Raw genomic sequence first — 21723 nt, 5'->3', positions numbered from 1 at the left:
ATTTTTTTAAAAATGCCTGGATTTAATTCCTTCTTGCTGTTTGGATTATTTTGCTCTACTTTTTTCTCCTTATTATAGACAAATACAGCATCCATTTTTAGATTTCTTTCTTCAAAGAAGAAAGCTTTTAAAGTCCTAATTAGCTTTAGCTTTGCACACAGGTTTGAAGAAACTGTACTCCTTTACATTGCTTTTGAGACCACTTATAATTTCACTTTTCAGTCCGTCTTTGATCCATGGCTGTGTTCTTAATTTTAATAGTTAAGATTTTGGGGGGCACCCTCTTTATTCTTATTTTTTTCCTTCTAGCTTTATTAACTTTTGACTAGATACAATGGCTTGCAAAAATTCTACTCTGTCTTTTTTAATGTAAGTATTCTACTGTGGCCAAGTTAGAAAAGATGCACCTTGGCCTATCTTGTTTCGTTTTGCCTTCCTGTTTCCAAAATGGAGGTGTTTGTTCTGATTCAGTTTTTACTTGGTTAGTGAATTCTCAGGTGCTTCTTGCAGGATGGAGGTCACAGGGGTTGGCCCAGGTGACAGCCCTAGGTGTGGGCGATCAATACTCAGATTCTTGCCAATCCCCATGAGTATTTCTTGCATGTTGAGCAGAGCATTCTTGACTGAGAAGAGGATTCTTGGGTTGCAGGTTTTCTCTCTTCACTGTCTGTAGGTGTTCAATGACTGTACTCTCGTCTCTAGGCAAAGTAAGAAATCCACTGCCAAGCTGTCTTCTACATAACTTGCCTTTACTGCCTGGGATCTTAGGAGACTGCCTCTGGAGCCTCCGACCTCTGCTCCCGATGTCTTGCTATGGTCCTTCCTTTCCCCTGATTCTCTCCCTTAGCCCGGAGCACGTTCCAAGGTAGAGGGCCAGGGTGAGAAAATTCTGGAAGGGGTATCGAGAGAGGCTTAGAACTTCATGCCTGGTCTTAGTCCTGCAACTGTTCACATGGCTGCTTGGCTAGGTCGCTGTCTGACCAAAAACTGGACACAAGGGTCGTGAGAACTGGGTGAGGGATGGCATTTAAGAAACATTGGTTGACGGACCGACTCACTGGAAGGCTGTAGCAGCTGCCGCAGTGACCAATGGGCATTACTTTGGTTTAACAAGCTCCAAATGTTAGAGACCCCTCTGCTCACAGGTACACACTGCTGGTTCCTGACTTGAGGCAAATCGGGCCTTGCTTTTCAAGAGATACTCTGAGGACAAGTCTAAATATGAATTATTCACAATAAACATGCCCTTGAAAATGCACATCATAAGTGGCCAGCTCAATAAATGATCACAATTCGAACACTCCCATGGAACCACTGCCCTCAACAGTTAATACACGTTAGAGGCCAGATATTCACATGTCCTTTCCACTCCCTGTCCCCTGCCTTCCCTCCAGAAGTAATCGGCAGCCCTTTCTCTCACACAGTAGGTTAGTTCTGCCTGTGTTCCGACCTTTCTAGAAAAGGAATCATGCTGCCTAGACTCTTGTGTGTCTAATCCTTTTGCTAAATTTGTGCTTGAGATTCCTCCACGTCGTTGCTGGTCGCTGTACGCTGTTGTTTGTCGTTGCTGAACAGACCGCGGCTGACCCGTCCACTCTACCGTCAGCGGGCCTTTGGCTTGTTCCCAGTTTTTACTGTGACGCATGATGTTGCCGTGGGCATTTTAGAAATTGTCTCATTTAACTTTGTGTTTCTCCTTGGATCCCAATTACAGACACAGAAAGTCTCACGTTTGCTTCTCACTCACATGCTTCCAATTCCGCAGGTGTTTGCTATGGACTGAATGCTGGTATCCTCCCCAAGTCCTATGCTGAAACCCTAACCTCCAATGTAATCGTATTTGGACGTGAGGCATTTAGGAGGTGATTAAATTCTGATGTGATCATGATGGGCATACGCCCTTATAAGAAGAGACTAGAGAGGGCTGTCTCTCCCTCTCTCTCCCACTCCCTCTCTTTCTCTGTCCTCTCCCCCACACCCCACCCCACTATGTTAGGATTCTGCAAGAAGGCAGCTGTCCGCAAACTCGGCAGAGTTCTCGCAAGACATCCACCCTGCCCTCGCCTTGACCTGGGACTTCGCAGCCTCCAGGACTGTGCAGAATACATGTTTGTTGTTTAAGCTACTCCATCTCCGAAACTTGTCAAGGAGCCCAATTGGCTGTTAAGGATCCATTACACTGTACTCAAAAGAGAAGTTGATAATTCAGCCTACCGAAGTATCATGAAGATATTATTTGATTCTAGCCCAGAACTTCTGTCCCATACAGAAGCTGCTGGCTGTTAAGCATTTGAAATATGGATTGTCCAAACTGACATGAAATCACATGTCCAGAGGGCTCATTCCTCTTTTCAGGAATTTCTTCCATGGCCGTCCTTGCTGCTCGCTGTGGTGTCCCTGTGTTAGCACAGTGGCTCTAGTGTCCCTGGCCCCCAGGAAGTAGGATGTCCTGTGAGGAAAGGAACAGACAAATAGTGCTACATGGTCTCAGAGGCGGGGAAGCTCTGTGTGAGCTTGGAAAGACTTCGAGAACTGGCAGGTCTCAAGCTGAATAGATGGACGCTGGGAGCTAAAGGAAGACAAGTTTGGAGAGGTGGTAAAAGTCTGATTGTGCTGGGCCTGGAATCCAGGTTAAGTTTGGACTTTTTTTTAGAGGTTCTAAGAAGCCGCTGAATGTGTGTGTATCTGTGTGTATGTGTGTGTGTGTCTAGGGCAGAGTTCCTCGACATTGGCCCTCGTGACGTTGTGAGCCAGGGAAGTCTTCATCAGGGGAGGCGTTGTAGGAGGTGTAGGAGGTGGAGCAGCATCCCTGGCCTGTGGCACCCCCACCCCAGTAGTGATATCCACTAATGTGTCTAGGCACTGCCAAATGTCCCCTAGGGGACACAATCACCCCTGGGGGACAATCTGTCAAGAAGGACATTGTAGGAAGATGTCCTAGAGACTCTGGCAGTAGTCACAGGGTGGTTGGAAGAGAAACCACAGCAGGAGGTGGCTGGTTAGGAAGCAGATGCCGTGGCCCAGGGTGCGTGTGTCTGGTGCGCTGGCAGAGAAGGCTGGCAGGCGGTGGGAGGTGGTACAGCCAAGGTGGGCAGAGCTTGGAGGCGACAACTTGGATGACAGGAGACAGCAGACAGTCACAGATGGGCACCGGCCAGTGTCTAGGAGAATCCTCACATCATTGTCCAAACATGTGTCTATCAGAACTTGGGAAACCTGTGGGTGAGGTTGGTCAAGAGTCTGAATTTTAATACCCTTGTAGGACAAGAGAGGTTGGGAACTACACCATTATCTCTAGTTTGTAAATGGAGAAAGTAAGTCAAAGAAAGATGAGTCCATCCCTTCTGAGTGAAGACCTGAGTCCCTAACAGAGCTCATGCAAGAAGGAAGGCTGACTCCCCATCCGAGCACACAGTGCATTGTCAGCTGAAAGGACTTGTATTTGTTTTGTTGCCAAGTAGGATGACACCAAAAATGGATTTCATTGTCCTCTCCTTTCAAAAGTGCTTCAGTGACACAGAGCCTTGCCCATGGGGAAGAGGAGACTTGGTCTTTGCAGCAAGCAATGAAAACTTGAGCTGTTGTGGCATCTGGAAGTCATTTGCCAGTTGGAGGAGGAGCAGCTTCCCACGGATGAGGTGGAATTGAAGCCCGGTCGGTCGCTAATTCTGTCCCAGCCAGGTCAGCAGCCCTTAAGCAGGTACCCTCGGGGGCATCTTCCAGGAAGCCCCTGGAAGGTGGAGATAGGAAAGGAGAGGACCAGTAAGCTCCAGCCAGGACAGGAACACTGTGGGGTGGCCCACTGTGTCACCAGCACTGCGCTAGGGAGCCCGGAGCACACAGAAGGCCACATGGTCATCACAGCCGGGGGTAGATAGACACAGGGCCCCACTACTGGTCCAGAAACATGTGACGGGCTAAGATGTTGGCCTCTTGCCCCCTTCACCTTCTTCCTAGAGTGGCCTGTGTGGCGCTGACCCGGGCACTCAGTTGCATTCCGGGTGCCCACCCTCTGCAAAGCACCACGACGTGCCGGAGCTACAGAAGGAAAGAGAAGGCAGAGCACAGAAGCTGCGAAGTAAAAGGGCTGCGGACTCAGCACGGAAACGCTGGCCTTCCCCGCTCTCCTGCTGCTGCTGCCCCCCTAGCACCTCTGCATGTGACTTGCCTGGCCTTGCCTCCACCAGGAGGCCTTCCCAGGTGCACCAGGTGCTCAGCGTCCTGCCCCAGCACAGGGTGCTCTGCTCATCTGTGTGCAGATTAGTTTCTCCACTGAGACTCTCAGCTCCTGAGGGCGCGGGGCTCCACCATATGCATTTCTGCTTAACCCACAAGACCGGAGTCAAATAACTGTAAGCCAAGCCGCCACATGTGTGTGCAGAGGAAGGCGGGGCCCCCCAGATGCTCTCCATCTCCCCAGGTCTCTGCTTCTTGCTTTGCCCACTGCTCTGGGTGAGTCTGTGCTGGTGGACCTGCCGCCATGTCCCTTGTCCCCCCACCCTCCGGCCCCTCAGCCTTTGAATGTATGCAGCCCAGCTAACAATGAGCCCTCCCTCCTGGATGCTGCAGACACCGAATCTCTTCGCATCCCGGGGCTACCCTCCCACGAAGAAGATGACGTTTTGGTCGAATATGTGAACAGTTCTGGGCCTCTCCCAACTGCCCCGGTTGGGCTGTGCCTTTGCAGAAGGAACAAGCTCACTGCAAGAATATTCTGGGTGTGAGCTCTGGCGTCATCCTTAGAGCGCAGGGTCTGACTGCGATCAAAAAGCTACACTGCCCACCTTTTGTGTCTTTCTTCAACTTTTTCAATTCAGAGCACTTCACAGGGTGCCCAGGACATACTAAATGCACAAGAAACTCACTCAATTGAATTCATGGACCTAATTTCCTTCATGACTTAAGTTTGGTGGGAAATAAAACAGTATTGGCTGTGGGAAATAGTGGGTCAATTTTACATTTGTATCTATTGACTTCGGAGTTTATTGAAGCTGGCCAATGGGTCCTATTTTCAGTGGCTGTAAAGACGCAGTTCAGGTCCTCCAACCCAATAAGGCTGTTTGATCCAATTCAAGGAGCCCGGGCAGAGAGTGGGGATCGGGGAAAGGACGGTGGCAGACATTGAGTTCGCACTCGCAGTCTCAATTACGGGAAGCCAGGCGTGGCCATAGCGGTCGGGTGAGCTGGATGCCGTTAGCCCGGGAGCTAGAAAAGAGAGCAGAGGTGAAATCCAGGAAGAAGAAGAAGAGGGAGTAAAAGTTGAGTCAAAGCTAATGAAGTGTCTGAGCTCATGAGACGGCTCTAGGCACGAGGTCACGGGACAGTGACTGGTACCCAGAACTAGAGGTGCAGGGGCTGGCTGGGAGACCGAGCCAGGAGCTACTGGGCAGAAACGGAGGGGGTTTCCCTGGGCAGCGGCTGGTGGCCAGGAGAGCCTGAGCAAGGGTCAACTAGAAGTGAGAGCCCAGGGTGGGCTGGAAAACCCGGGCAGGCTTCCAAAGACTGGAACAAAACCAAACGTGCACGGACAGGACGAAGTATTGATCAAGTGTGGTTTATACACTGCGACAAGCAAAGGACAAAGTGCAGCTGTAAAAACACGGTAGAGTCCCCCAAACAGTACACTGAGCAAAAGAACGAGAACACGTTGTCCTGGCCGGCCGGCTCCGCTGGTTGGAGCGTTGTCCCGCGCACTGGAAGTTGCAGGTTCGGTCCCTGGTTGGGGCATGGACAGGAAGCAATGGGTCAGTGTTTCTCTCTTCTCTCCCTCTCTCCTTTCCTCCTCCCCACCCCCATCTCTTTCTCTAAAATCAATGAACATTTCCTCAATGAGGATTTTTTTTTAAAGACAGAAAGAATGAAGACACAGAACTCGTACCTCAGTGTAATTCCATTCATTCAGGAACAGGACTGTCCTTTTTAGGTTTTAAACACGCAGGCGGTAAAACTATAAAGAAAGAAGACAACGGTAAATTGCCTCTTGAGGAGGGGATGTGGGGGTGGTGGTCTCTTTCTTCCCCTGGCTGTTGGTAGCAGAGCGCGTGCTTTATATTCGGTATTTAAATTGCCCACATATATCTGTGCACTTTCCTTTTTCAATGTCCTGTTTGGTAACTTTCTTTCAAACCAACAAAAGAAATCATACGAGGTAAAATCTTACAAGCTGTTCTCTTGCAAAAGGGGTCCAGACATGGCTTTGCTGGCCAGCTGTAATGCCAGTTTGGCAGACTCCCCATGAGCAACACCTGCAGGCTTCTTGGCACATGTTTTCAATCAGCACACATACCAGGAGCTGCCTGCGATGGGCTGAGCACAGGGGTAGCCACTGGCGGTCGGGAAGGTCCCTTGCTCCCAAGGCGTCCTGTGAAACCAGAGAAGTTATGTGACATGCAATGCTTCCCTCTGCTAGGCTTTCTGGAAGCTCAGAGCTGGTTTGCCCTTTTGGTAACTTTCCGTGAGGCTGATTTTTGTATTTAATTATAATTCTGTCTTCTCACTTTACCTTTGGCTTTGTTGTAAGAGCTAAGTTTTCACTCCCTTAGTTTTGAGGATCTGCCACATTTTGCAGAAAGCCCCTTCCAATTTTTTTGGTGGTGGTCAGAGAAAATGAATAAATGAAGAAGCCGGAAGCTCCTCTCCTGCTCCTGCCCTGCCCCTCCGTCCCCGCCTCTGTCTTCCCGGGGTCGCGGCACCCTGTCTGTCTCCCTCTGTAAATCTCCACCCGGGAGGCAGTCCCCCACACTTGAGATACTTTGGGCACACTGTTCCTTTCATTCTTGTCACATTTTCGAGTCCCTCGGAGTCAGGCGATGGACAGGTACGCGGAGCTGTTTTTCTCCTCAGCCCTGACCAGCGGAGTCGTCAAAGAATCCGCACACGTGAGCTGCGAGGCCAGAGCAAGACCCGAGTTACTCCTGGCTTTGCCAGCTGAGTACCTCCATCACCCCAGTGACCGTGGCTGGAGAGGGGCCTCCCAGCAGAACTACATTTTAATTTACCATTTTAAACACCCTGATCAGCTCTCAGAACACACTTGGCTTTGCTAGAAGATAGTCTGGGAGGAAGCATATGTCAGCGGACCGGGACTGCCTGGTGACTTTTGCTGGGGAGAAGGTGTTTCACATGCTGCCCCGTGATGCAGGCGCAGACGGGACCCCGAGGGCACAGGGCACCTGCGCCATGGGCCTTGGTCAGGGCTCACTCAGCTCTGCAGGGCACCTCCCACGGGGGCACTCGGGACGGGGCGAGGGCTGTGGGCGGCAGGCTTTCTGGTTCCCTTAGGTGATAAACCTGTGCAGGCATCTGAGACATGTGACCGGGCCAAGGATCGTATTCCCTTGGCCACTCATTCATGTCAGCGTGAAAGGCACAACCTGGAAGAGTGTCCACCAGCAGTGGAAGAGATAAATGAATTTTAGGGTATTTATACAGTGGATGGTGATCAGATGAGGACAGAGATGTAGCAATGAGTGCGTGCAAAGACGTGGGTGGGTCTGACAGCCATGGTGTTGAGTGAGAGAACATTGACTCCGTGCGTCCCATGATCCCGTGTATACCTGAAGCTCAGGAACAGGCACAAGTGATCTATGGTGATAGCTGTTAGGCTAATGGCTAGATTGGGGGAGTATTGATGAGGAGGGGAAATGAAGGTACTTTTGCGGGTTCTGGAACCATGCAAAAATGTACGAAGCTATACACTTAATGTCTATGCAGTTTACTGTTAGATAGGTTACCCCATTCACAGTTATTAGAATATTATTGACTCTATTCCACATGATGCCCATGACATCTCCCTGACTAACTTCATAACTGGCAGTTTCTTAATTATTAATCCCTTCGCCTTTTGCCACCCTCTCCCCAAAGCTCTCGCATCGGGAATCATCAATTGATTCTGTATCTGTGAGTTTGTCTCTGTTCAGTCTGTTCATTTCTTTTGTGTTTTAGATCCTAAATGTAAGTAGGTTACATGGTACTTGTCTTCGTCTGTGTGACTTGTGTCACTTAGCATAATGTCCTCTCGGTTTATTCATCCCTATTGTCCCAAATGGGTTTTGTTCTTTTTTATGGCTGAGAAATATTCCATTGTATATATTTCTTTATTCATTTGTGTATCAATGGAAAGTAGTCTTTTGATTGGAGCATTTCAACCATTTACATTGATAGAAGTTATTGATAGGTGTGCAAACTGGGTGAGGGGAGGATCAATGACAAAACAATGGCTTCTGCTGGCACTTGTGTGTGGGAGAAAGCTGCTCCCCAGCCCTCACTCTGAAGCCAGACCATGTGGTTCCTCCCTGTATGTCCCTGACACTCTCCAAGCTCCTGCCCCAACACTGGAGCTCAGAGCAACTGAGTGTGCCGGTGAGTAAATCCCTGCACGGGCCCCTTAAGGGGAAACTGAGGCTGCAGCAAGCAACTGGGACCCTGGGCTGAGGAGCATCAGTGGGGCTGGGACCCCTTACTCATCATCGCTCCTGCCAAGGGGACCCCTGCAGCCCGCATACCCCCCATCGTCTCTTAAGTGCCACACGGTGGGTGTGGGGCCTGTGCCTTCCGCATCGCCAGCCCTCCTACCTGCGTTTCCTCGTGGCTTCTTCTGAGTGTCCTTCACTGTATAGGACTTGTGTTCAGCTGGTCTTCAGGCCGTTCCCGAGGGGTGTTGTTCTGCAGTTTAGGTGTAATTTTGAGGTGGTACCGGGGGGTGTGGTGCGGGGGGTGAGCACAGCACTTACCTACTCTGCCGTCTTGATGAAAGGTTCTTCCCTGTAATCTATTTGTGAACAAAATCCCAACCTTTGTCTGTTAGTTTTGTTGTGGAATTTGCTGGCTGCATCCCATGGTGTCATTTCCCATGTTTCTCTGTTGCTTGTGGTCCCTACAAACTGGTAGCTCCGGGAAGCTCTTCAAAGTGCACATGTCCAGAGCCCGCCCTAAAGTGTGTTCAGTGGGCCTGGTGGGGGTGCTGGGAGTCTCTCCTTTTCCTGAGCTCCCCGTGTGGGTCTGAGTCTGTGTGCCTCGTGTCTGGGCACTGCCGACCCGCCTGAGTGCCAGTAGCCAATGTCAGCCTTGGTCACAGCACGTATCAGACACAGACAGGAGGGATCCCGTCTCCAGGGGTGGGCAGTGGGGTGGTCACTGAGGGAAGATGCATTAGCTGTCTTTTGTAGGTTAACTGAGATTCCCATTGGGAACTTTTGGGGGGCCCCAGTGCGTGTGCCTCCGTCCTCTAACCCAGCTTAGGAAAAGTCCTTATGTGACCAGGACCTTCCCTGGCCTGAGGGTGTGTGTCGGGGGAGGAGCCACAACAGTCTCCCTGCAGTGGCCCCTGAGGACAAGTGTGCTGTCCACAGGCAGGGTGACTGCAGCCCCGCCCAAGGGCCACAAGCTGCTGACAGTGCCCCCCAAACCATGGCTCGTCCTTGTCTGCTGATATCGCCCCTCCCCCACGCCCCCCACTCCCCAGGCCTGCCTGTCGCCTTACCTGCAGAGACGCCCACTGCTACCAGCCAGCACCGCCCTGCCACGGCCCACGGCAGTCCGAGTGGCCTCTGCATCTTGTCCCTCACACCACGCCACCACCCTGTTCTAAGCCCACGCAGACCTCCCGGGCCACTTAGGACAAGATCCACACTCCTCTCCCTGGGTGACAGGGCCCATGCAGTCTATGCTACCTCCCCCATCAGGTCTTCACTCTCTCACCACTCCTGCCCTCACCTGGCTTTTCTGGGGGTCCTGGATCAGGCCGACCGCATTACTGCCTCAGGGTCTTTGCATTTGCCACCTGCCCTCCAGGAATGCTCTTCCCCCCAGCTCCTCACGTGACCCATCACTCACGTCTTCACTGAACATGCACCTCTTCAGAGGAGCCTTCCCTGACCACCTCGTGTAACTAGCCCCTCCCTAAGTCTCCCTATTCTGCTCCCGAGACCCCCGCTGGAGGCTCCCCGAGTTACCACAGACGGCTTCAAGGAGTCTCCTAGTTTGTGTTGGCGGCCGCTGGCAATGACGCGGGGCAGGAGTCCATCTGGTAGACCGGGGGGGCCCTGCTAAGGCCCCCCTGCACTCTCTGCTGCTGGATTCTGCTGGACTCAGAGGGCAGGCTGGTGTTTCTTCTGCCCAAGCAGGAGGTGTCGAGGATGACCAGAGAAGCACAAGGCTTCCTGCCCGGCCGGCTTCAGCCCTGGGACGGCCAGCGGTGTCTCCCGTGGGAACCTCGGTGTGAGAGGCTCCCTGCCCAGGGCTGTCAAGGTGGAAGGAGCTGGCTGAGGAAGGCTCAGACGCAATGGCTCAGGTTGTGATGGCCAGCGGTGAGCACAGGGGTGACTGAGAAAAGGGACATTGGCTGTCGTGGGCCATGAGACTTTTGTCCCTTGTGCAGAGTGCCTCAGCCAGCAAGCTTGTGCGGGCTCAGATGTTTGCCCCGCGCTCCAGCCGCTGACGTTTGGCACTGGAGCAGCCGAGGGGTTCGTCCGAGTCTTCCTCGGGATGGCGTCTCTTCGTGGCTCGTCTGGCTGGCTTCTCCGCCACCCCGTCGGCTGTGGGGAGCTTACGGTGGCTCAGCTCCTTGTACCCACGCTCCAGCCGCTGACGTTTGGGACTGGGGCAGCCGAGTTCTTCGTCCGAGTCTTCCTCGGGATGGTGTCTCTTCATGGCCCGTCTGGCTGGCTTCTCCGCCACCCCCTCGGCTGGGGGGAGCTTCTGGTGGCTCAGCTCCCTGTACCCGTGCTCCAGCCGCTGACGTTTGGGACTGGGGCAGCCGAGTTCTTCTTCCGAGTCTTCCTCGGGATGGCGTCTCTTGAGGGCTCGTCTGGCTGGCTTCTTTGCTGGGGTGGCCAAAGCAGGGTCCCCAAAGCATCGATATCCACCAGCCAGGGAATATGTCTCTCCATGCCAGCCCACCTGGGTGTCTCCACTCATTAGGTAGGGGACATGGTAGCGACCAGGTGTAGAGCCATAGATGCGAGGCACACCTGTTGGAAAGAGATCAGAACTGACCCCTCACTTGTGCTGTATGTTGTCCTGCCGGGACGTCCCTTCTCCCGTGTCTCTCCCAGGCTCTTGCTGAAGCCTTCTCAGCTGCTTGGCACCCCAAGCACAGCCTCGGCACGTCACTTCACGTCCCCTAGAGAGAGGGTGCTGGGGGCCTAGGGCAGCAGCAGACCAGAATATCTCCCCCATTCCCAGAGAAAACAGAACCCGGAAATAATTGCAAACTGGGTGCCCCCTAATCTCTCCCACAACAGAGAAATAATTTCTTACAACCTGTCACTTTGAGGCTTTAAGGAAGTAAAATCCTTCCAAGTTTTGGGAAAAATATAATTTAATATAAATTTGTTTCAGAACCCCCTTCTGCCCTGGCAACTCCTCGCAGGCCCCATTGGTGCTGATTTTTCAGCCAAAATGAACGCTACTCCACTGATAGTTTTATGGAGATGAGAAAAAGGCCACATGATCGAACAGTTACCAGGAGACTCAGAACCGCATTCTGGGTACCAAGTGTGGGCTTCCATCAACCCAACAGCCTTCTGGGAGACCATTTCCTCAGCCCTCAGTCTCAGAATCACTTCATCACTCCCTTGGGTCTTTCGTTCTTCCCATGGGTAAGTTCTCCCATTCCCCCCAGTACTCAGCAGCTCAGTCTGGGATGTATCTGAGGGGGCCCCTGTGGATGTGTACTTGACAGCACTGTGAAGGTGACTGCGTTTGAAAGAACCGTCCAAACCTCTTTTTCAAACTTCTTTATTTATCACGAGCCGATGAAAATGTACTTGACTTTGCTAAGAGGCCAACCAGTAAAGGGTTTGAATGGAAATATCTTGTAGCCCAAAGGGGGAGGCTACATCAATAAGATGTGAACCTTTCTGAACACTTGCCCAGGTATGACCTTGTAGTTGTCCTCAGTGGTGAGCAGGACACTGTGGGTCTCTGATGGGGACCCAGGCCATTCACTGGCATTACTTAGAGTGAGGGTCGTTATCAGGTATGATAGACAAGCCCCAGTGGATGTGCTTGTGTGTACACCAATCCCTCCTGTACAGATGCCCAGCTTAGACCTACCTGCTGCGCTATTCACCCAGGGGACTGTGGTCAAGTCACTTTCAACGGAAATGACCTGGTCAATCATTGTCTCTGTCTCTCTCTGTCTTTCTCTGGGGCAACCAAACAGGTTGGTGTCCGTTAGAGAAATGGTAGGAAAGGTTCTCACGTTTCCGTAGTTACCCTGGGATGCAGACCGTGAGGTCATCACTCCCCGGTGATGTCACTCATGGAATGTGTGGCTTGAGGCTCTCAGGGCTTCATGGAGAGCAGGCCACGGGCCCAGAGGCACCCTGCCTGTGCCCTGGTATCTGGCCCTCCCCACCCAAGCCCAGGTCAAGGAGCCACGCCCTGTGGTGCGTAGGTGTGGACGGGCACAGCCCCGGTGAGCACAGGAAGGGAGGAGAAGCTCCACTGTGAGACGGGCAGGAGAAGCAAGATTGGCCCATGACAGCTGGGTTTCCGGCCCTGACCCTCTGTACCCCACAGTTGGAGAGGCAGTGGTTTGCGTGGCCTGCGAGCTAAGGAAGGCTCCTTGGGGGTGGGCCTGAAGGACCTGTGACCACTGGGCCCGTGGAGAAGAGAGGGAAGACATTTCAGTTGGGAAGAGTAAAAGCAAAGACAAGCTCTTCTTGACCTCTTCTGGTCTCACACGTCAATTCATAGGACCCTCACGTTTTTAGAAGCGACGACTCAAAGCAGCGAGAGGCTCAGCGGCCTCCCTGCGGTCTCACAGCTGGTGGAGAGGCATCTGCTGGATGCCAGGGCTCCACGTCAGGGCTCTGGGCCCATAGATGACAGGAATGTAAGGATGAGTTCATCATATTCAAAGTGACACTGGCAGAGATGTTCAAGTCACTCGAAGGCCAAGGGAGTGTCTCCTGAATGACTTCCCAGGGTGGGACTGGGGACCCATTTTTATTCTAAATGGACACCAAATTCATGACAAAATGACATAACACAAATGGCAACCCAGTCAACACACTCCTCTTCCCCTCCCAAAGACAAATAGTGACGATGCTGCCACCATGAAAGGGGCAGACATGGGCGCAGAGGCAGCCCAGGTGAATCGGGAGCTGGAACTGATGGGAAGGCAGCAGCTCTCCTCACAGGAATGGCTTGACGAAGTCTCGCCTTCCTCGTAAATCCTTCCCCGTTTCATACTTGTTTGCACATCTTTCTGGTGGGGTGCCCATTGAACCGATTCTTCACCTCTGTTATCTGTAGTTTGAACATGTGTGATACAGGGTCACACTTAACATTTGGTTTCATGTATTTGTTTGTTTTCAGGGAAATCAAATTGTTGCTCTGTGCAACCTGCCCTTTCTCCTGTCAATGTCACATCCATCCCTACAGGTCCGCAATAGGGATATCATTGTATCTTTTCAGAAGTTTCTTTTGTGCAAATACATGTATAAGTGCATTTATGTAATGGGCAGGGCTCGAGCGGCGTGGGTCAGCCAAGGTGCTTAGGGAGCGAAATTCAAGCAGGTGCTCCCGGGAGGTGGTTTTCATCGCCCTTTCCAGCCCAGGCAGTGCTCTCCTTCTCAGCAGACAGTGAGTTCGGTGGTTAAGGGCAGAGTCTGGCACCCAATGGCCCGAGGAATCCCAATGCTGCCACTTGTTGGATTTGTGAACTTGGGCAACTTCCCTTTTGTGCCTCGGTTTCAGCATCTAGTAATAGAGTCTAATGATATCTTCCCTATTGTCTTGTTACCAGTATATATGTGTAATTTAGAGAGACTGGGTAGTGTTTGTATATATGGAGACCATACATACCTAATGTGTGCTTATACGAATGTAGAGAATATATACAGATACGTGTCTATATATGTCTACAGCTATCTAAGGAATAGGGTCTGACAACGAATAAAAGCTCAGGAAGTGCTCGTGTTACTACTGCTGTTGTTACATCTGCCTGCCTCTTCCCTCTCTCTCTCCTTCCCCGTCCCCGCTGACTGACTGACTTTTTTCCTTCTCCAACCCACACGTGATAATTCCTGATAAGAAGTTGAGCATATTCTTGAAAAAATAAATGTCATGCTCCTTCACATTCCAACTTTGTCATATATTAAATTTTCAGTTGGAACGAAAATCTGTTTTGGGGACTCTGTATTTGTTTCTGTCTAATGGATCTATTTGCTGATTCCTGTGCCAATAGAATATCGATTGGAGTGTAGTAACTTGTTACTAGGTTCAGAGAGTTGGGAAAGGAAGTGCTCGTGTTTTTCTTCCAAGTTTCTCTGTGTTAACTCTCATCTACTTATTCTTCCAAATGAACTTTAAGGTAATTTTATCCATTTTCAGGGTGAAGCAAATTCTGTCAACAATTCAATTGAAATTACATTAACTTTATATAACTATGTGGGGGGATTAATTTTTATAATAAGTCTTCTCACCCATAGAAGACATTTTTCCCTTTCTTTGGAAAACTCATTTTATACCTTTCAGACACATTTCTTTTATTCTCACCTGAGGACATTTTTTTCATTGGATTTGGAGAGGAAGGGGTGGAGGGAGAGAGACAGAGAGAGACGGAGAGAGAGAGAGAGAAAGAGAAAAACATCAATATGAGAGAGAAACATCAATTGGTCGTCTCTTTTGGGCTCCCTGACCAGGGATCGAACCTGCAAACTTTCGGTGTATGGGATCATGCCCCAGCCAAGACACCCAGGCCAGTGCTCCCATACATTTTAAGGTTTTCTTTGTAGAGATACCATGCTTTCACCCTTATACTTATTTTCTTGACTTCTGTACTGATAGATTTTATCACTCTCACGAACAGAGCATTTTAAAGTGATTTCTCTGTTAAGGCAGCATAAGGAAAAGCTATTAACTTTTAGATATGTACCTTACCTTTAGTTCCTTTGCTATATTCCTTTTGTAGATAGAAAGTTATATCATTAGCAAGAGAAAATTTTATTTTTTCTTAATAAATATGCCAATTGTTTTATTTTCTTGCCTGATTGTATTTGCTAAAACCTCCAAGACATTGTCAAAAAAAACCTATTGGCAGAGCTGGCGCGCTTGTCTGGTTTCAGATGGTTTTAGTGATTTGCTGCTGAGGATGTTATTGGCTAATGAAACTGTAAACAACCTGTAACATATTTAAGTTGATTCTTATACTTGTGCTTATACTGCTTGAAAAATGGCTGCTGAACTTCTCTAAGTGCCTTTTCAGCATCTGTTGATAGGACCGCCTGAATTTTCTCTTCTAATCTGTTATTGCAATCAATTTTATGTGTAGATTTTTTGATATTTGCATCACCCCTGAATAAAACTTACTTAGTCATAGTGTCTTCTTTCGATGCGTTGCTGTATTTTATTTGCTACTATTGTATGAAAATGAGGGTAGGCGATAGTTTTTCCTTCTGTGTTTTATTGGATTTTTGTATTAATTATATAAACTAAATGAGAGAATCTTTAATATTTCCCTATAGCTTGGAATAATGTAACTATTGTTGGAATGATCTGTTCTTTAAAGTTTTGATAGAATCAAACCCTAAAGCCATCTGTTCCCAGTACCTTTTGTAGTGGTATGGTAATTGGTCTATTCAGTTTTCCCATTTCTTCTCACTTAATCTTGTTAACATATACTTCATCCAAAAGCACTCATTTCCCCTTTGCTGCTCAAGTATTATCTTATAATTCTGTATTTGCTTTTTCCCCTTCTCCCTCTTTCCCGTCCATCCTTCCATAATTAGGTTCATGAGAATTCGACATTTGTTAGTCTTTTCAAAGACCAGCTTTGGGAATTATTCATCTTTATTTTTTTAAAAATGCCTGGATTTAATTCCTTCTTGCTGTTTGGATTATTTTGCTCTACTTTTTTCTCCTTATTATAGACAAATACAGCATCCATTTTTAGATTTCTTTCTTCAAAGAAGAAAGCTTTTAAAGTCCTAATTAGCTTTAGCTTTGCACACAGGTTTGAAGAAACTGTACTCCTTTACATTGCTTTTGAGACCACTTATAATTTCACTTTTCAGTCCGTCTTTGATCCATGGCTGTGTTCTTAATTTTAATAGTTAAGATTTTGGGGGGCACCCTCTTTATTCTTATTTTTTTCCTTCTAGCTTTATTAACTTTTGACTAGATACAATGGCTTGCAAAAATTCTACTCTGTCTTTTTTAATGTAAGTATTCTACTGTGGCCAAGTTAGAAAAGATGCACCTTGGCCTATCTTGTTTCGTTTTGCCTTCCTGTTTCCAAAATGGAGGTGTTTGTTCTGATTCAGTTTTTACTTGGTTAGTGAATTCTCAGGTGCTTCTTGCAGGATGGAGGTCACAGGGGTTGGCCCAGGTGACAGCCCTAGGTGTGGGCGATCAATACTCAGATTCTTGCCAATCCCCATGAGTATTTCTTGCATGTTGAGCAGAGCATTCTTGACTGAGAAGAGGATTCTTGGGTTGCAGGTTTTCTCTCTTCACTGTCTGTAGGTGTTCAATGACTGTACTCTCGTCTCTAGGCAAAGTAAGAAATCCACTGCCAAGCTGTCTTCTACATAACTTGCCTTTACTGCCTGGGATCTTAGGAGACTGCCTCTGGAGCCTCCGACCTCTGCTCCCGATGTCTTGCTATGGTCCTTCCTTTCCCCTGATTCTCTCCCTTAGCCCGGAGCACGTTCCAAGGTAGAGGGCCAGGGTGAGAAAATTCTGGAAGGGGTATCGAGAGAGGCTTAGAACTTCATGCCTGGTCTTAGTCCTGCAACTGTTCACATGGCTGCTTGGCTAGGTCGCTGTCTGACCAAAAACTGGACACAAGGGTCGTGAGAACTGGGTGAGGGATGGCATTTAAGAAACATTGGTTGACGGACCGACTCACTGGAAGGCTGTAGCAGCTGCCGCAGTGACCAATGGGCATTACTTTGGTTTAACAAGCTCCAAATGTTAGAGACCCCTCTGCTCACAGGTACACACTGCTGGTTCCTGACTTGAGGCAAATCGGGCCTTGCTTTTCAAGAGATACTCTGAGGACAAGTCTAAATATGAATTATTCACAATAAACATGCCCTTGAAAATGCACATCATAAGTGGCCAGCTCAATAAATGATCACAATTCGAACACTCCCATGGAACCACTGCCCTCAACAGTTAATACACGTTAGAGGCCAGATATTCACATGTCCTTTCCACTCCCTGTCCCCTGCCTTCCCTCCAGAAGTAATCGGCAGCCCTTTCTCTCACACAGTAGGTTAGTTCTGCCTGTGTTCCGACCTTTCTAGAAAAGGAATCATGCTGCCTAGACTCTTGTGTGTCTAATCCTTTTGCTAAATTTGTGCTTGAGATTCCTCCACGTCGTTGCTGGTCGCTGTACGCTGTTGTTTGTCGTTGCTGAACAGACCGCGGCTGACCCGTCCACTCTACCGTCAGCGGGCCTTTGGGTTGTTCCCAGTTTTTACTGTGACGCATGATGTTGCCGTGGGCATTTTAGAAATTGTCTCATTTAACTTTGTGTTTCTCCTTGGATCCCAATTACAGACACAGAAAGTCTCACGTTTGCTTCTCACTCACATGCTTCCAATTCCGCAGGTGTTTGCTATGGACTGAATGCTGGTATCCTCCCCAAGTCCTATGCTGAAACCCTAACCTCCAATGTAATCGTATTTGGACGTGAGGCATTTAGGAGGTGATTAAATTCTGATGTGATCATGATGGGCATACGCCCTTATAAGAAGAGACTAGAGAGGGCTGTCTCTCCCTCTCTCTCCCACTCCCTCTCTTTCTCTGTCCTCTCCCCCACACCCCACCCCACTATGTTAGGATTCTGCAAGAAGGCAGCTGTCCGCAAACTCGGCAGAGTTCTCGCAAGACATCCACCCTGCCCTCGCCTTGACCTGGGACTTCGCAGCCTCCAGGACTGTGCAGAATACATGTTTGTTGTTTAAGCTACTCCATCTCCGAAACTTGTCAAGGAGCCCAATTGGCTGTTAAGGATCCATTACACTGTACTCAAAAGAGAAGTTGATAATTCAGCCTACCGAAGTATCATGAAGATATTATTTGATTCTAGCCCAGAACTTCTGTCCCATACAGAAGCTGCTGGCTGTTAAGCATTTGAAATATGGATTGTCCAAACTGACATGAAATCACATGTCCAGAGGGCTCATTCCTCTTTTCAGGAATTTCTTCCATGGCCGTCCTTGCTGCTCGCTGTGGTGTCCCTGTGTTAGCACAGTGGCTCTAGTGTCCCTGGCCCCCAGGAAGTAGGATGTCCTGTGAGGAAAGGAACAGACAAATAGTGCTACATGGTCTCAGAGGCGGGGAAGCTCTGTGTGAGCTTGGAAAGACTTCGAGAACTGGCAGGTCTCAAGCTGAATAGATGGACGCTGGGAGCTAAAGGAAGACAAGTTTGGAGAGGTGGTAAAAGTCTGATTGTGCTGGGCCTGGAATCCAGGTTAAGTTTGGACTTTTTTTTAGAGGTTCTAAGAAGCCGCTGAATGTGTGTGTATCTGTGTGTATGTGTGTGTGTGTCTAGGGCAGAGTTCCTCGACATTGGCCCTCGTGACGTTGTGAGCCAGGGAAGTCTTCATCAGGGGAGGCGTTGTAGGAGGTGTAGGAGGTGGAGCAGCATCCCTGGCCTGTGGCACCCCCACCCCAGTAGTGATATCCACTAATGTGTCTAGGCACTGCCAAATGTCCCCTAGGGGACACAATCACCCCTGGGGGACAATCTGTCAAGAAGGACATTGTAGGAAGATGTCCTAGAGACTCTGGCAGTAGTCACAGGGTGGTTGGAAGAGAAACCACAGCAGGAGGTGGCTGGTTAGGAAGCAGATGCCGTGGCCCAGGGTGCGTGTGTCTGGTGCGCTGGCAGAGAAGGCTGGCAGGCGGTGGGAGGTGGTACAGCCAAGGTGGGCAGAGCTTGGAGGCGACAACTTGGATGACAGGAGATAGCAGACAGTCACAGATGGGCACCGGCCAGTGTCTAGGAGAATCCTCACATCATTGTCCAAACATGTGTCTATCAGAACTTGGGAAACCTGTGGGTGAGGTTGGTCAAGAGTCTGAATTTTAATACCCTTGTAGGACAAGAGAGGTTGGGAACTACACCATTATCTCTAGTTTGTAAATGGAGAAAGTAAGTCAAAGAAAGATGAGTCCATCCCTTCTGAGTGAAGACCTGAGTCCCTAACAGAGCTCATGCAAGAAGGAAGGCTGACTCCCCATCCGAGCACACAGTGCATTGTCAGCTGAAAGGACTTGTATTTGTTTTGTTGCCAAGTAGGATGACACCAAAAATGGATTTCATTGTCCTCTCCTTTCAAAAGTGCTTCAGTGACACAGAGCCTTGCCCATGGGGAAGAGGAGACTTGGTCTTTGCAGCAAGCAATGAAAACTTGAGCTGTTGTGGCATCTGGAAGTCATTTGCCAGTTGGAGGAGGAGCAGCTTCCCACGGATGAGGTGGAATTGAAGCCCGGTCGGTCGCTAATTCTGTCCCAGCCAGGTCAGCAGCCCTTAAGCAGGTACCCTCGGGGGCATCTTCCAGGAAGCCCCTGGAAGGTGGAGATAGGAAAGGAGAGGACCAGTAAGCTCCAGCCAGGACAGGAACACTGTGGGGTGGCCCACTGTGTCACCAGCACTGCGCTAGGGAGCCCGGAGCACACAGAAGGCCACATGGTCATCACAGCCGGGGGTAGATAGACACAGGGCCCCACTACTGGTCCAGAAACATGTGACGGGCTAAGATGTTGGCCTCTTGCCCCCTTCACCTTCTTCCTAGAGTGGCCTGTGTGGCGCTGACCCGGGCACTCAGTTGCATTCCGGGTGCCCACCCTCTGCAAAGCACCACGACGTGCCGGAGCTACAGAAGGAAAGAGAAGGCAGAGCACAGAAGCTGCGAAGTAAAAGGGCTGCGGACTCAGCACGGAAACGCTGGCCTTCCCCGCTCTCCTGCTGCTGCTGCCCCCCTAGCACCTCTGCATGTGACTTGCCTGGCCTTGCCTCCACCAGGAGGCCTTCCCAGGTGCACCAGGTGCTCAGCGTCCTGCCCCAGCACAGGGTGCTCTGCTCATCTGTGTGCAGATTAGTTTCTCCACTGAGACTCTCAGCTCCTGAGGGCGCGGGGCTCCACCATATGCATTTCTGCTTAACCCACAAGACCGGAGTCAAATAACTGTAAGCCAAGCCGCCACATGTGTGTGCAGAGGAAGGCGGGGCCCCCCAGATGCTCTCCATCTCCCCAGGTCTCTGCTTCTTGCTTTGCCCACTGCTCTGGGTGAGTCTGTGCTGGTGGACCTGCCGCCATGTCCCTTGTCCCCCCACCCTCCGGCCCCTCAGCCTTTGAATGTATGCAGCCCAGCTAACAATGAGCCCTCCCTCCTGGATGCTGCAGACACCGAATCTCTTCGCATCCCGGGGCTACCCTCCCACGAAGAAGATGACGTTTTGGTCGAATATGTGAACAGTTCTGGGCCTCTCCCAACTGCCCCGGTTGGGCTGTGCCTTTGCAGAAGGAACAAGCTCACTGCAAGAATATTCTGGGTGTGAGCTCTGGCGTCATCCTTAGAGCGCAGGGTCTGACTGCGATCAAAAAGCTACACTGCCCACCTTTTGTGTCTTTCTTCAACTTTTTCAATTCAGAGCACTTCACAGGGTGCCCAGGACATACTAAATGCACAAGAAACTCACTCAATTGAATTCATGGACCTAATTTCCTTCATGACTTAAGTTTGGTGGGAAATAAAACAGTATTGGCTGTGGGAAATAGTGGGTCAATTTTACATTTGTATCTATTGACTTCGGAGTTTATTGAAGCTGGCCAATGGGTCCTATTTTCAGTGGCTGTAAAGACGCAGTTCAGGTCCTCCAACCCAATAAGGCTGTTTGATCCAATTCAAGGAGCCCGGGCAGAGAGTGGGGATCGGGGAAAGGACGGTGGCAGACATTGAGTTCGCACTCGCAGTCTCAATTACGGGAAGCCAGGCGTGGCCATAGCGGTCGGGTGAGCTGGATGCCGTTAGCCCGGGAGCTAGAAAAGAGAGCAGAGGTGAAATCCAGGAAGAAGAAGAAGAGGGAGTAAAAGTTGAGTCAAAGCTAATGAAGTGTCTGAGCTCATGAGACGGCTCTAGGCACGAGGTCACGGGACAGTGACTGGTACCCAGAACTAGAGGTGCAGGGGCTGGCTGGGAGACCGAGCCAGGAGCTACTGGGCAGAAACGGAGGGGGTTTCCCTGGGCAGCGGCTGGTGGCCAGGAGAGCCTGAGCAAGGGTCAACTAGAAGTGAGAGCCCAGGGTGGGCTGGAAAACCCGGGCAGGCTTCCAAAGACTGGAACAAAACCAAACGTGCACGGACAGGACGAAGTATTGATCAAGTGTGGTTTATACACTGCGACAAGCAAAGGACAAAGTGCAGCTGTAAAAACACGGTAGAGTCCCCCAAACAGTACACTGAGCAAAAGAACGAGAACACGTTGTCCTGGCCGGCCGGCTCCGCTGGTTGGAGCGTTGTCCCGCGCACTGGAAGTTGCAGGTTCGGTCCCTGGTTGGGGCATGGACAGGAAGCAATGGGTCAGTGTTTCTCTCTTCTCTCCCTCTCTCCTTTCCTCCTCCCCACCCCCATCTCTTTCTCTAAAATCAATGAACATTTCCTCAATGAGGATTTTTTTTTAAAGACAGAAAGAATGAAGACACAGAACTCGTACCTCAGTGTAATTCCATTCATTCAGGAACAGGACTGTCCTTTT

The sequence above is a fragment of the Furipterus horrens genome, unplaced genomic scaffold (assembly GCF_987537825.1).
Source record: "Furipterus horrens unplaced genomic scaffold, mFurHor1.1.pri manual_scaffold_10, whole genome shotgun sequence".
NCBI lineage: Eukaryota > Metazoa > Chordata > Mammalia > Chiroptera > Furipteridae > Furipterus > Furipterus horrens.
This window is presented reverse-complemented; position numbering follows the sequence as displayed.